This window comes from Coturnix japonica, chromosome Z, assembly GCF_054131305.1.
Source record: "Coturnix japonica strain WE chromosome Z, WE-NBRP24, whole genome shotgun sequence".
Classification (NCBI taxonomy): domain Eukaryota; kingdom Metazoa; phylum Chordata; class Aves; order Galliformes; family Phasianidae; genus Coturnix; species Coturnix japonica.
This window is the reverse complement of record NC_140702.1, coordinates 62,207,151-62,220,247: the sequence shown is the minus strand read 5'-3', so window position 1 is coordinate 62,220,247 and position 13,097 is coordinate 62,207,151. Positions and strand designations below refer to the sequence as shown.

At 30.5% G+C, this 13,097-nt stretch overlaps 1 long non-coding RNA gene across 1 annotated transcript; it reads right to left on the bottom strand.

The window, feature by feature from the left end:
• Window positions 1-968: 968 nt before the first annotated feature.
• Window positions 969-12,992, bottom strand: LOC146754131 (uncharacterized). Its single transcript, XR_014939827.1, has 2 exons — window positions 4,479-12,992; window positions 969-3,897 (listed from the first exon to the last, which is right to left on the bottom strand). It is a non-coding gene; the product is annotated as an uncharacterized LOC146754131 (long non-coding RNA).
• Window positions 12,993-13,097: the final 105 nt, after the last annotated feature.

Sequence of the window (13,097 nt, the reverse complement as noted above, 5' to 3'; positions counted from 1 at the left end):
TACTTCCTTATCCTTACAATTCTACATACATTGACTTTCCTTTATACATTGCTTTCCTTTCCATTATATGTACCTTTCCTTTCTTTTCTATTCCCTTCCTTTCCCTTCCTTTATACTTACCTTTGCTTCCTTTCTTTTATACTTTCCCTTCCTTTATACTTTCCATTCCCTTATACTTTCCTTTCCATTCCTATTTTAAACTTACCCATTCCTTTCATTTATACTTTCTTATCCTTTCCAATATACTTACCTTTGCTTTCCTTTCTTTTATACTTTCCCTTCCTTTATACTTTCCTTTTCTTTATACTTTCCTTTCCTTTATACTTTCCTTTTCTGTATACTTTCCTTTCCTTTACAGTTTCATTTCAATTCCTATTTTTAAACTTAGCCTCTCCTTTCATTTATACTTTCCTTTCCTTTCCTTTCATACTTACCTTTGCTTTCCTTTCTTTTATAAATTCCCTTCTTTTATAATTCCCTTCCCTTTGCATTATACCTACATTCCCTTTCTGTTCTGTAACATTTTCCTTTAGACCTTCCTTTCCATTCCTTTTTTATTTTAAATTAACCTTTCCTTTCCATTTTTATATACTTCCCTATCCTTACAATTCTACATACATTGACTTTCCTTTATACATTGCTTTCCTTTCCATTATATCTACCTTTCCTTTATTTTCTATTCCCTTCCTTTCCCTTCCTTTATACTTACCTTTGCTTCCTTTCTTTTATACTTTCCCTTCCTTTATACTTTCCATTCCCTTATACTTTCCTTTCCATTCCTATTTTTAAACTTACCCATTCCTTTCATTTATACTTTCTTATCCTTTCCAATATACTTACCTTTGCTTTCCTTTCTTTTATACTTTCCCTTCCTTTATACTTTCCTTTTCTTTATACTTTCCTTTCCTTTATACTTTTCTGTATACTTTCCTTTCCTTTACACTTTCATTTCAATTCCTATTTTCAAACTTAGCCTCTCCTTTCATTTATACTTTCCTTTCCTTTCATACTTACCTTTGCTTTCCTTTCTTTTATAAATTCCCTTCTTTTATAATTCCCTTCCCTTTGCATTATACCTACATTCCCTTTCTGTTCTGTAACATTTTCCTTTAGACCTTCCTATCCATTCCTTTTTTTTTTTTAAATTAACCTTTCCTTTCCATTTTTATATACTTCCCTATCCTTACAATTCTACATACATTGACTTTCCTTTATACATTGCTTTCCTTTCCATTATATCTACCTTTCCTTTCTTTTCTATTCCCTTCCTTTCCCTTCCTTTATACTTACCTTTGCTTCCTTTCTTTTATACTTTCCCTTCCTTTATACTTTCCATTCCCTTACACTTTCCTTTCCATTCCTATTTTTAAACTTACCCATTCCTTTCATTTATACTTTCTTATCCTTTCCAATATACTTACCTTTGATTTCCTTTCTTTTATACTTTCCCTTCCTTTATACTTTCCTTTTCTTTATACTTTCCTTTCCTTTATACTTTCCTTTCCTTTCCTTTACACTTTCATTTCAATTCCTATTTTTAAACTTACCCTTTCCTTTCTTTATACTTTCCGTTCATATTTACCTTTGCTTTCCTTTCTTTTATAAATTCCCTTCTTTTATAATTCCCTTCCCTTTGCATTATACCTACATTCCCTTTCTGTTCTGTAACATTTTCCTTTAGACCTTCCTTTCCATTCCTTTTTTATTTTAAATTAACCTTTCCTTTCCATTTTTATATACTTCCCTATCCTTACAATTCTACATACATTGACTTTCCTTTATACATTGCTTTCCCTTCCATTATATCTACCTTTCCTTTATTTTCTATTCCCTTCCTTTCCCTTCCTTTATACTTACCTTTGCTTCCTTTCTTTTATACTTTCCCTTCCTTTATACTTTCCATTCCCTTATACTTTCCTTTCCATTCCTATTTTTAAACTTACCCATTCCTTTCATTTATACTTTCTTATCCTTTCCAATATACTTACCTTTGCTTTCCTTTCTTTTATACTTTCCCTTCCTTTATACTTTCCTTTTCTTTATACTTTCCTTTCCTTTATACTTTTCTGTATACTTTCCTTTCCTTTACACTTTCATTTCAATTCCTATTTTTAAACTTAGCCTCTCCTTTCATTTATACTTTCCTTTCCTTTCATACTTACCTTTGCTTTCCTTTCTTTTATAAATTCCCTTCTTTTATAATTCCCTTCCCTTTGCATTATACCTACATTCCCTTTCTGTTCTGTAACATTTTCCTTTAGACCTTCCTATCCATTCCTTTTTTTTTTTTAAATTAACCTTTCCTTTCCATTTTTATATACTTCCCTATCCTTACAATTCTACATACATTGACTTTCCTTTATACATTGCTTTCCTTTCCATTATATCTACCTTTCCTTTCTTTTCTATTCCCTTCCTTTCCCTTCCTTTATACTTACCTTTGCTTCCTTTCTTTTATACTTTCCCTTCCTTTATACTTTCCATTCCCTTACACTTTCCTTTCCATTCCTATTTTTAAACTTACCCATTCCTTTCATTTATACTTTCTTATCCTTTCCAATATACTTACCTTTGATTTCCTTTCTTTTATACTTTCCCTTCCTTTATACTTTCCTTTTCTTTATACTTTCCTTTCCTTTATACTTTCCTTTCCTTTCCTTTACACTTTCATTTCAATTCCTATTTTTAAACTTACCCTTTCCTTTCTTTATACTTTCCGTTCATATTTACCTTTGCTTTCCTTTCTTTTATAAATTCCCTTCTTTTATAATTCCCTTCCCTTTGCATTATACCTACATTCCCTTTCTGTTCTGTAACATTTTCCTTTAGACCTTCCTTTCCATTCCTTTTTTTTTTTTTAAATTAACCTTTCCTTTCCTTTTTTATATACTTCCCTATCCTTACAATTCTACATACATTGACTTTCCTTTATACATTGCTTTCCTTTCCATTATATGTATTTTTCCTTTCTTTTCTATTCCCTTCCTTTCCCTTCCTTTATACTTACCTTTGGTTCCTTTCTTTTATACTTTCCCTTCCTTTATACTTTCCATTCCCTTATACTTTCCTTTCCATTCCTATTTTTAAACTTACCCATTCCTTTCATTTATACTTTCTTATCCTTTCCAATATACTTACCTTTGCTTTCCTTTCTTTTATACTTTCCGTTCCTTTATACTTTCCTTTTCTTTATACTTTCCCTTCCTTTATACTTTCATTTTCTTTATACTTTCCTTTCCTTTATACTTTCCTTTTCTGTATACTTTCCTTTCCTTTACACTTTCATTTCAATTCCTATTTTTAAACATAGCCTCTCCTTTCATTTATACTTCCCTTTCCTTTCCTTTCATACTTACCTTTGCTTTCCTTTCTTTTATAAATTCCCTTCTTTTATAATTCCCTTCCCTTTGCATTATACCTACATTCCCTTTCTGTTCTGTATCATTTTCCCTTAGACCTTCATTTCCATTCCTTTTTTTTTTTTAAATTAACCTTTCCTTTCCTTTTTTATATACTTCCCTATCCTTACAATTCTACATACATTGACTTTCCTTTCTACTTTGCTTTCCTTTCCATTATATCTACCTTTCCTTTCTTTTCTATTCCCTTCCTTTCCCTTCCTTTATACTTACCTTTTCTTCCTTTCTTTTATACTTTCCCTTCCTTTATACTTTCCATTCCCTTATACTTTCCTTTCCATTCCAATTTTTAAACTTACCCATTCCTATCATTTATACTTTCTTATCCTTTCCAATATACTTACCTTTGCTTTCCTTTCTTTTATACTTTCCCTTTCCTTTTCTGTATACTTTCTTTTCCTTTACACTTTCATTTCAATTCCTATTTTTAAACTTAGACTTTCCTTTCATTTATACTTTCCTTTCCTTTCATACTTACCTTTGCTTTCCTATCTTTTATAAATTCCCTTCTTTAATAATTCCCTTCCCTTTGCATTATACCTACCTTCCCTTTTTGTTCTGTAACATTTTCCTTTAGACCATCCTTTCCATTCCTTTTTTTTTTAAAAATTAACCTTTCCTTTCCTTTTTTATATACTTCCCTATCCTTACAATTCTACATACATTGACTTTCCTTTATACATTGCTTTCCTTTCCATTATATCTACCTTTCCTTTCTTTTCTATTCCCTTCCTTTCCCTTCCTTTATACTTACCTTTGCTTCCTTTCTTTTATACTTTCCCTTCCTTTATACTCTCCATTCCCTTATACTTTCCTTTCCATTCCTATTTTTAAACTTACCCATTCCTTTCATTTATACTTTCTTATCCTTTCCAATATACTTACCTTTGCTTTCCTTTCTTTTATACTTTCCCTTCCTTTATACTTTCCTTTTCTTTATACTTTCCTTTATACTTTCCTTTTCTGTATACTTTCCTTTCCTGTACACTTTCATTTCAATTCCTGTTTTTAAACTTAGCCTCTCCTTTCATTTATACTTTCCTTTCCTTTCATACTTACCTTTGCTTTCCTTTCTTTTATAAATTCCCTTCTTTTATAATTCCCTTCCCTTTGCATTATACCTACATTCCCTTTCTGTTCTGTAACATTTTCCTTTAGACCTTCCTTTCCATTCCTTTTTTTTTTTTAAATTAACCTTTCCTTTCCATTTTTATATACTTCCCTATCCTTACAATTCTACATACATTGACTTTCGTTTATAAATTGCTTTCCTTTCCATTATATCTACCTTTCCTTTCTTTTCTATTCCCTTCCTTTCCCTTCCTTTATACTTACCTTTGCTTCCTTTCTTTTATACTTTCCCTTCCTTTATACTTTCCATTCCCTTATACTTTCCTTTCCATTCCTATTTTTAAACCTACCCATTCCTTTCATTTATACTTTCTTATCCTTTCCAATATACTTACCTTTGCTTTCCTTTCTTTTATACTTTCCCTTCCTTTATACTTTCCTTTTCTTTATACTTTCCTTTATACTTTCCTTTTCTGTATACTTTCTTTTCCTTTACACTTTCATTTCAATTCCTATTTTTAAACTTAGCCTCTCCTTTCATTTATACTTTCCTTTCCTTTCCTTTCATACTTACCTTTGCTTTCCTTTCTTTTATAAATTCCCTTCTTTTATAATTCCCTTCCCTTTGCATTATACCTACATTCCCTTTCTGTTCTGTAACATTTTCCTTTAGACCTTCCTTTCCATTCCTTTTTTATTTTAAATTAACCTTTCCTTTCCATTTTTATATACTTCCCTATCCTTACAATTCTACATACATTGACTTTCCTTTATACATTGCTTTCCTTTCCATTATATCTACCTTTCCTTTATTTTCTATTCCCTTCCTTTCCCTTCCTTTATACTTACCTTTGCTTCCTTTCTTTTATACTTTCCCTTCCTTTATACTTTCCATTCCCTTATACTTTCCTTTCCATTCCTATTTTTAAACTTACCCATTCCTTTCATTTATACTTTCTTATCCTTTCCAATATACTTACCTTTGCTTTCCTTTCTTTTATACTTTCCCTTCCTTTATACTTTCCTTTTCTTTATCCTTTCCTTTCCTTTATACTTTTCTGTATACTTTCCTTTCCTTTACACTTTCATTTCAATTCCTATTTTTAAACTTAGCCTCTCCTTTCATTTATACTTTCCTTTCCTTTCATACTTACCTTTGCTTTCCTTTCTTTTATAAATTCCCTTCTTTTATAATTCCCTTCCCTTTGCATTATACCTACATTCCCTTTCTGTTCTGTAACATTTTCCTTTAGACCTTCCTATCCATTCCTTTTTTTTTTTTAAATTAACCTTTCCTTTCCATTTTTATATACTTCCCTATCCTTACAATTCTACATACATTGACTTTCCTTTATACATTGCTTTCCTTTCCATTATATCTACCTTTCCTTTCTTTTCTATTCCCTTCCTTTCCCTTCCTTTATACTTACCTTTGCTTCCTTTCTTTTATACTTTCCCTTCCTTTATACTTTCCATTCCCTTACACTTTCCTTTCCATTCCTATTTTTAAACTTACCCATTCCTTTCATTTATACTTTCTTATCCTTTCCAATATACTTACCTTTGCTTTCCTTTCTTTTATACTTTCCGTTCCTTTATACTTTCCTTTTCTTTATACTTTCCCTTCCTTTATACTTTCCTTTTCTGTATACTTTCCTTTCCTTTACACTTTCATTTCAATTCCTATTTTTAAACTTAGCCTTTCCTTTCATTTATACTTTCCTTTCATACTTACCTTTGCTTTCCTTTCTTTTATAAATTCCCTTCTTTTATAATTCCCTTCCCTTTGCATTATACCTACATTCCCTTTCTGTTCTGTAACATTTTCCTTTAGACCTTCCTTTGCATTCCTTTTTTTTTTTTAAATTAACCTTTCCTTTCCTTTTCTATATACTTCCCTATCCTTACAATTCTACATACATTGACTTTCCTTTATACATTGCTTTCCTTTCCATTATATCTACCTTTCCTTTCTTTTCTATTCCCTTCCTTTCCCTTCCTTTATACTTAACTTTGCTTCCTTTCTTTTATACTTTCCCTTCCTTTATACTTTCCATTCCCTGATACTTTCCTTTCCATTCCTATTTTTAAACTTACCCATTCCTTTCATTTATACTTTCTTATCCTTTCCAATATACTTACCTTTGCTTTCCTTTCTTTTATACTTTCCCTTCCTTTATACTTTCCTTTTCTTTATACTTTCCCTTCCTTTATACTTTCCTTTTCTTTATACTTTCCTTTCCTTTATACTTTCCTTTTATGTATACTTTCCTTTCCTTTACAATTTCATTTCAATTCCTATTTTTAAACTTAGCCTCTCCTTTCATTTATAGTTTCCTTTCCTTTCCTTTCATACTTACCTTTGCTTTCCTTTCTTTTATAAATTCCCTTCTTTTATAATTCCCTTCCCTTTGCATTATACCTACATTCCCTTTCTGTTCTGTAACATTTTCCCTTAGACCTTCCTTTCCATTCCTTTTTTTTTTAAATTAACCTTTCCTTTCCTTTTTTATATACTTCCCTATCCTTACAATTCTACATACATTGACTTTCCTTTATACTTTGCTTTCCTTTCCATTATATCTACCTTTCCTTTCTTTTCTATTCCCTTCCTTTCCCTTCCTTTATACTTACCTTTGCTTCCTTTATTTTATACTTTCCCTTCTTTTATACTTTCCATTCCCTTATACTTTCCTTTCCATTCCTATTTTTAAACTTACCCATTCCTTTCATTTATACTTTCTTATCCTTTCCAATATACTTACCTTTGCTTTCCTTTCTTTTATACTTTCCCTTCCTTTATACTTTCCTTTTCTTTATACTTTCCTTTCCTTTATACTTTCCTTTTCTGTATACTTTCCTTTCCTTTACACTTTCATTTCAATTCCTATTTTTAAACTTAGCCTCTCCTTTCATTTATACTTTCCTTTCCTTTCCTTTCATACTTACCTTTGCTTTCCTTTTTTTTATAAATTCCCTTCTTTTATAATTCCCTTCCCTTTGCATTATACCTACATTCCCTTTCTGTTCTGTAACATTTTCCTTTAGACCTTCCTTTCCATTCCTTTTTTTTTTTTAAATTAACCTTTCCTTTCCTTTTTTATATACTTCCCTATACTTACAATTCTACATACATTGATTTTCCTTTATACATTGCTTTCCTTTCCATTATATCTACCTTTCCTTTTTTTTCTATTCCCTTCCTTTCCCTTCCTTTATACTTACCTTTGCTTCCTTTCTTTTATACTTTCCCTTCCTTTATACTTTCCATTCCCTTATATTATATATTATATATTATCCTTTCCATTCCTATTTTTAACCATCCCATTGCTTTCATTTATACTTTCTTATCCTTTCCAATATACTTACCTTTGCTTTCCTTTCTTTTATACTTTCCCTTTCCTTTTCTGTATACTTTTTTTTCCTTTACACTTTGATTTCAATTCCTATTTTTAAACTTAGCCTCTCCTTTCATTTATACTTTCCTTTCCTTTCATACTTACCTTTGCTTTCCTTTCTTTTATAAATTCCCTTCTTTTATAATTCCCTTCCCTTTGCATTATACCTACATTCCCTTTCTGTTCTGTAACATTTTCCTTTAGACCTTCCTTTGCATTCCTTTTTTTTTTTAAAATTAACCTTTCCTTTCCTTTTTTATATACTTCCCTGTCCTTACAATTCTACATACATTGACTTTCCTTTATACATTGCTTTCCTTTCCATTATATCTACCTTTCCTTTCTTTTCTATTCCCTTTCTTTCCCTTGCTTTATACTTAACTTTGCTTCCTTTCTTTTATACTTTCCCTTCCTTTATACTTTCCATTCCCTTTTACTTTCCTTTCCATTCCTATTTTTAAACTTACCCATTCCTTTCATTTATACTTTCTTATCCTTTCCAATATACTTACCTTTGCTTTCCTTTCTTTTATACTTTCCCTTCCTTTATACTTTCCTTTTCTTTATACTTTCCTTTTCTTTATACTTTCCTTTTCTGTATATTTTCCTTTCCTTTACACTTTCATTTCAATTCCTATTTTTAAACTTAGCCTCTCCTTTCATTTATACTTTCCTTTCCTTTCATACTTACCTTTGCTTTCCTTTCTTTTATAAATTCCCTTCTTTTATAATTCCCTTCCCTTTGCATTATACCTACATTCCCTTTCTGTTCTGTAACATTTTCCTTTAGACCTTCCTTTCCATTCCTTTTTTTTTTTTTAAATTAACCTTTCCTTTCCTTTTTTATATACTTCCCTATACTTACAATTCTACATACATTGATTTTCCTTTATACATTGCTTTCCTTTCCATTATGTCTACCTTTCCATTCTTTTCTATTCCCTTCCTTTCCCTTCCTTTATACTTACCTTTGCTTCCTTTCTTTTATACTTTCCCTTCCTTTATACTTTAATTCCCTTATACTTTCCTTTCCATTCCTATTTTTAAACTTACCCATTCCTTTCATTTATACTTTCTTATCCTTTCCAATATACTTACCTTTGCTTTCCTTTCTTTTCTACTTTCCCTTTCCTTTTCTGTATACTTTCTTTTCCTTTACACTTTCATTTCAATTCCTATTTTTAAACTTAGCCTCTCCTTTCATTTATACTTTCCTTTCCTTTCATACTTACCTTTGCTTTCCTATCTTTTATAAATTCCCTTCTTTTATAATTCCCTTCCCTTTGCATTATACCTACATTCCCTTTCTGTTCTGTAACATTTTCCCTTAGACCTTCCTTTCCATTCCTTTTTTTTTTTTTAAATTAACCTTTCCTTTCCTTTTTTATATACTTCCCTATCCTTACAATTCTACATACATTGACTTTCCTTTATACTTTGCTTTCCTTTCCATTCTATCTACCTTTCCTTTCTTTTCTATTCCCTTCCTCTCCCTTCCTTTATACTTACCTTTGCTTCCTTTATTTTATACTTTCCCTTCTTTTATACTTTCCATTCCCTTATACTTTCCTTTCCATTCCTATTTTTAAACTTACCCATTCCTTTCATTTATACTTTCTTATCCTTTCCAATATACTTACCTTTGCTATCCTTTCTTTTATACTTTCCCTTTCCTTTTCTGTATACTTTCTTTTCCTTTACACTTTCATTTCAATTCCTATTTTTAATCTTACCCTTTCCTTTCATTTATACTTTCCTTTCATACTTACCTTTGCTTTCCTATCTTTTATAAATTCCCTTCTTTAATAATTCCCTTCCCTTTGCATTATACCTACATTCCCTTTCTGTTCTGTAACACTTTCCCTTAGACCTTCCTTTCCATTCCTTTTTTTTTTTAAATTAACCTTTCCTTTCCTTTTTTATATACTTCCCTATCCTTACAATTCTACATACATTGACTTTCCTTTATACATTGCTTTCCTTTCCATTATATCTACCTTTCCTTTCTTTTCTATTCCCTTCCTTTCCCTTGCTTTATACTTAACTTTGCTTCCTTTCTTTTATACTTTCCCTTCCTTTATACTTTCCATTCCCTTATACTTTCCTTTCCATTCCTATTTTTAAACTTACCCATTCCTTTCATTTATACTTTCTTATTCTTTCCAATATACTTACCTTTGCTTTCCTTTCTTTTATACTATCCCTTCCTTTATACTTTCCTTTTCTTTATACTTCCCTTTCCTTTATACTTTCCTATTCTGTATACTTTCCTTTCCTTAACACTTTCATTTCAATTCCTATTTTTAAACTTACCCTTTCCTTTCATTTATGCTTTCCTTTCCTTTCATACTTACCTTTGCTTTCCTTTCTTTTATAAATTCCCTTCTTTTATAATTCCCTTCCCTTTGCATTATACCTACATTCCCTTTCTGTTCTGTAACATTTTCCTTTAGACCTTCCTTTACATTCCTTTTTTTTTTTTAAATTAACCTTTCCTTTCCTTTTTTATATACTTCCCTATCCTTACAATTCTACATACATTGACTTTCCTTTATACATTGCTTTCCTTTCCATTATATCTACCTTTCCTTTCATTTCTATTCCCTTCCCTTCCCTTCCTTTATACTTACCTTTGTTTCCTTTCTTTTATACTTTCCCTTCCTTTATACTTTCCTTTCCTTTATACTTTCCTTTTCTGTATACTTTCCTTTCCTTTACACTTTCATTTCAATTCCTATTTTTAAACTTAGCCTCTCCTTTCATTTATACTTCCCTTTCCTTTCCTTTCATACTTACCTTTGCTTTCCTTTCTTTTATAAATTCCCTTCTTTTATAATTCCCTTCCCTTTGCATTATACCTACATTCCCTTTCTGTTCTGTAACATTTTCCTTTAGAACTTCCTTTCCATTCCTTTTTTTTTTTAAATTAACCTTTCCTTTCCTTTTTTATATACTTCCCTATCCTTACAATTCTACATACATTGACTTTCCTTTATACATTGCTTTCCTTTCCATTATATCTACCTTTCCTTTCTTTTCTATTCCCTTCCTTTCCCTTCCTTTATACTTACCTTTGCTTCCTTTCTTTTATACTTTCCCTTCCTTTATACTTTCCATTCCCTTATACTTTCCTTTCCATTCCTATTTTTAAACTTACCCATTCCTTTCATTTATACTTTCTTATCCTTTCCAATATACTTACCTTTGCTTTCCTTTCTTTTCTACTTTCCCTTTCCTTTTCTGTATACTTTCTTTTCCTTTACAATTTCATTTCAATTCCTATTTTTAAACTTAGCCTCTCCTTTCATTTATACTTTCCTTTCCTTTCATACTTACCTTTGCTTTCCTATCTTTTATAAATTCCCTTCTTTTATAATTCCCTTCCCTTTGCATTATACCTACATTCCCTTTCTGTTCTGTAACACTTTCCCTTAAACCTTCCTTTCCATTCCTTTTTTTTTTTTAAATTAACCTTTCCTTTCCTTTTTTATATACTTCCCTATCCTTACAATTCTACATACATTGACTTTCCTTTATACATTGCTTTCCTTTCCATTATATCTACCTTTCCTTTCTTTTCTATTCCCTTCCTTTCCCTTCCTTTATACTTACCTTTGCTTCCTTTCTTTTATACTTTCCCTTCCTTTATACTTTCCATTCCCTTATACTTTCCTTTCCATTCCTATTTTTAAACTTACCCATTCCTTTCATTTATACTTTCTTATCCTTCCCAATATACTTACCTTTGCTTTCCTTTCTTTTATACTTTCCCTTCCTTTATACTTTCCTTTTCTTTATACTTTCCTTCCCTTTATACTTTCCTTTTCTGTATACTTTCCTTTCCTTTACAATTTCATTTCAATTCCTGTTTTTAAACTTAGCCTCTCCTTTCATTTATAGTTTCCTTTCCATTCCTTTCATACTTACCTTTGCTTTCCTTTCTTTTATACTTTCCCTTCCTTTATACTTTCCTTTTCTTTATACTTTCCCTTCCTTTATACTTTCCTTTTCTTTATACTTTCCTTTCCTTTATACTTTCCTTTTCTGTATACTTTCCTTTCCTTTACACTTTCATTTCAATTCCTATTTTTAAACTTAGCCTCTCCTTTCATTTATACTTTCCTTTCCTTTCCTTTCATACTTACCTTTGCTTTCCTTTCTTTTATAAATTCCCTTCTTTTATAATTCCCTTCCCTTTGCATTATACCTACATTCCCTTTCTGTTCTGTAACATTTTCCCTTAAACCTTCCTTTCCATTCCTTTTTTTTTTTTTAATTAACCTTTCCTTTCCTTTTTTATATACTTCCTTATCCTTACAATTCTACATACATTGACTTTCCTTTATACATTGCTTTCCTTTCCATTATATGTACCTTTCCTTTCTTTTCTATTCCCTTCCTTTCCCTTCCTTTATACTTACCTTTGCTTCCTTTCTTTTATACTTTCCCTTCCTTTATACTTTCCATTCCCTTATACTTTCCTTTCCATTCCTATTTTAAACTTACCCATTCCTTTCATTTATACTTTCTTATCCTTTCCAATATACTTACCTTTGCTTTCCTTTCTTTTATACTTTCCCTTCCTTTATACTTTCCTTTTCTTTATACTTTCCTTTCCTTTATACTTTCCTTTTCTGTATACTTTCCTTTCCTTTACAGTTTCATTTCAATTCCTATTTTTAAACTTAGCCTCTCCTTTCATTTATACTTTCCTTTCCTTTCCTTTCATACTTACCTTTGCTTTCCTTTCTTTTATAAATTCCCTTCTTTTATAATTCCCTTCCCTTTGCATTATACCTACATTCCCTTTCTGTTCTGTAACATTTTCCTTTAGACCTTCCTTTCCATTCCTTTTTTATTTTAAATTAACCTTTCCTTTCCATTTTTATATACTTCCCTATCCTTACAATTCTACATACATTGACTTTCCTTTATACATTGCTTTCCTTTCCATTATATCTACCTTTCCTTTATTTTCTATTCCCTTCCTTTCCCTTCCTTTATACTTACCTTTGCTTCCTTTCTTTTATACTTTCCCTTCCTTTATACTTTCCATTCCCTTATACTTTCCTTTCCATTCCTATTTTTAAACTTACCCATTCCTTTCATTTATACTTTCTTATCCTTTCCAATATACTTACCTTTGCTTTCCTTTCTTTTATACTTTCCCTTCCTTTATACTTTCCTTTTCTTTATACTTTCCTTTCCT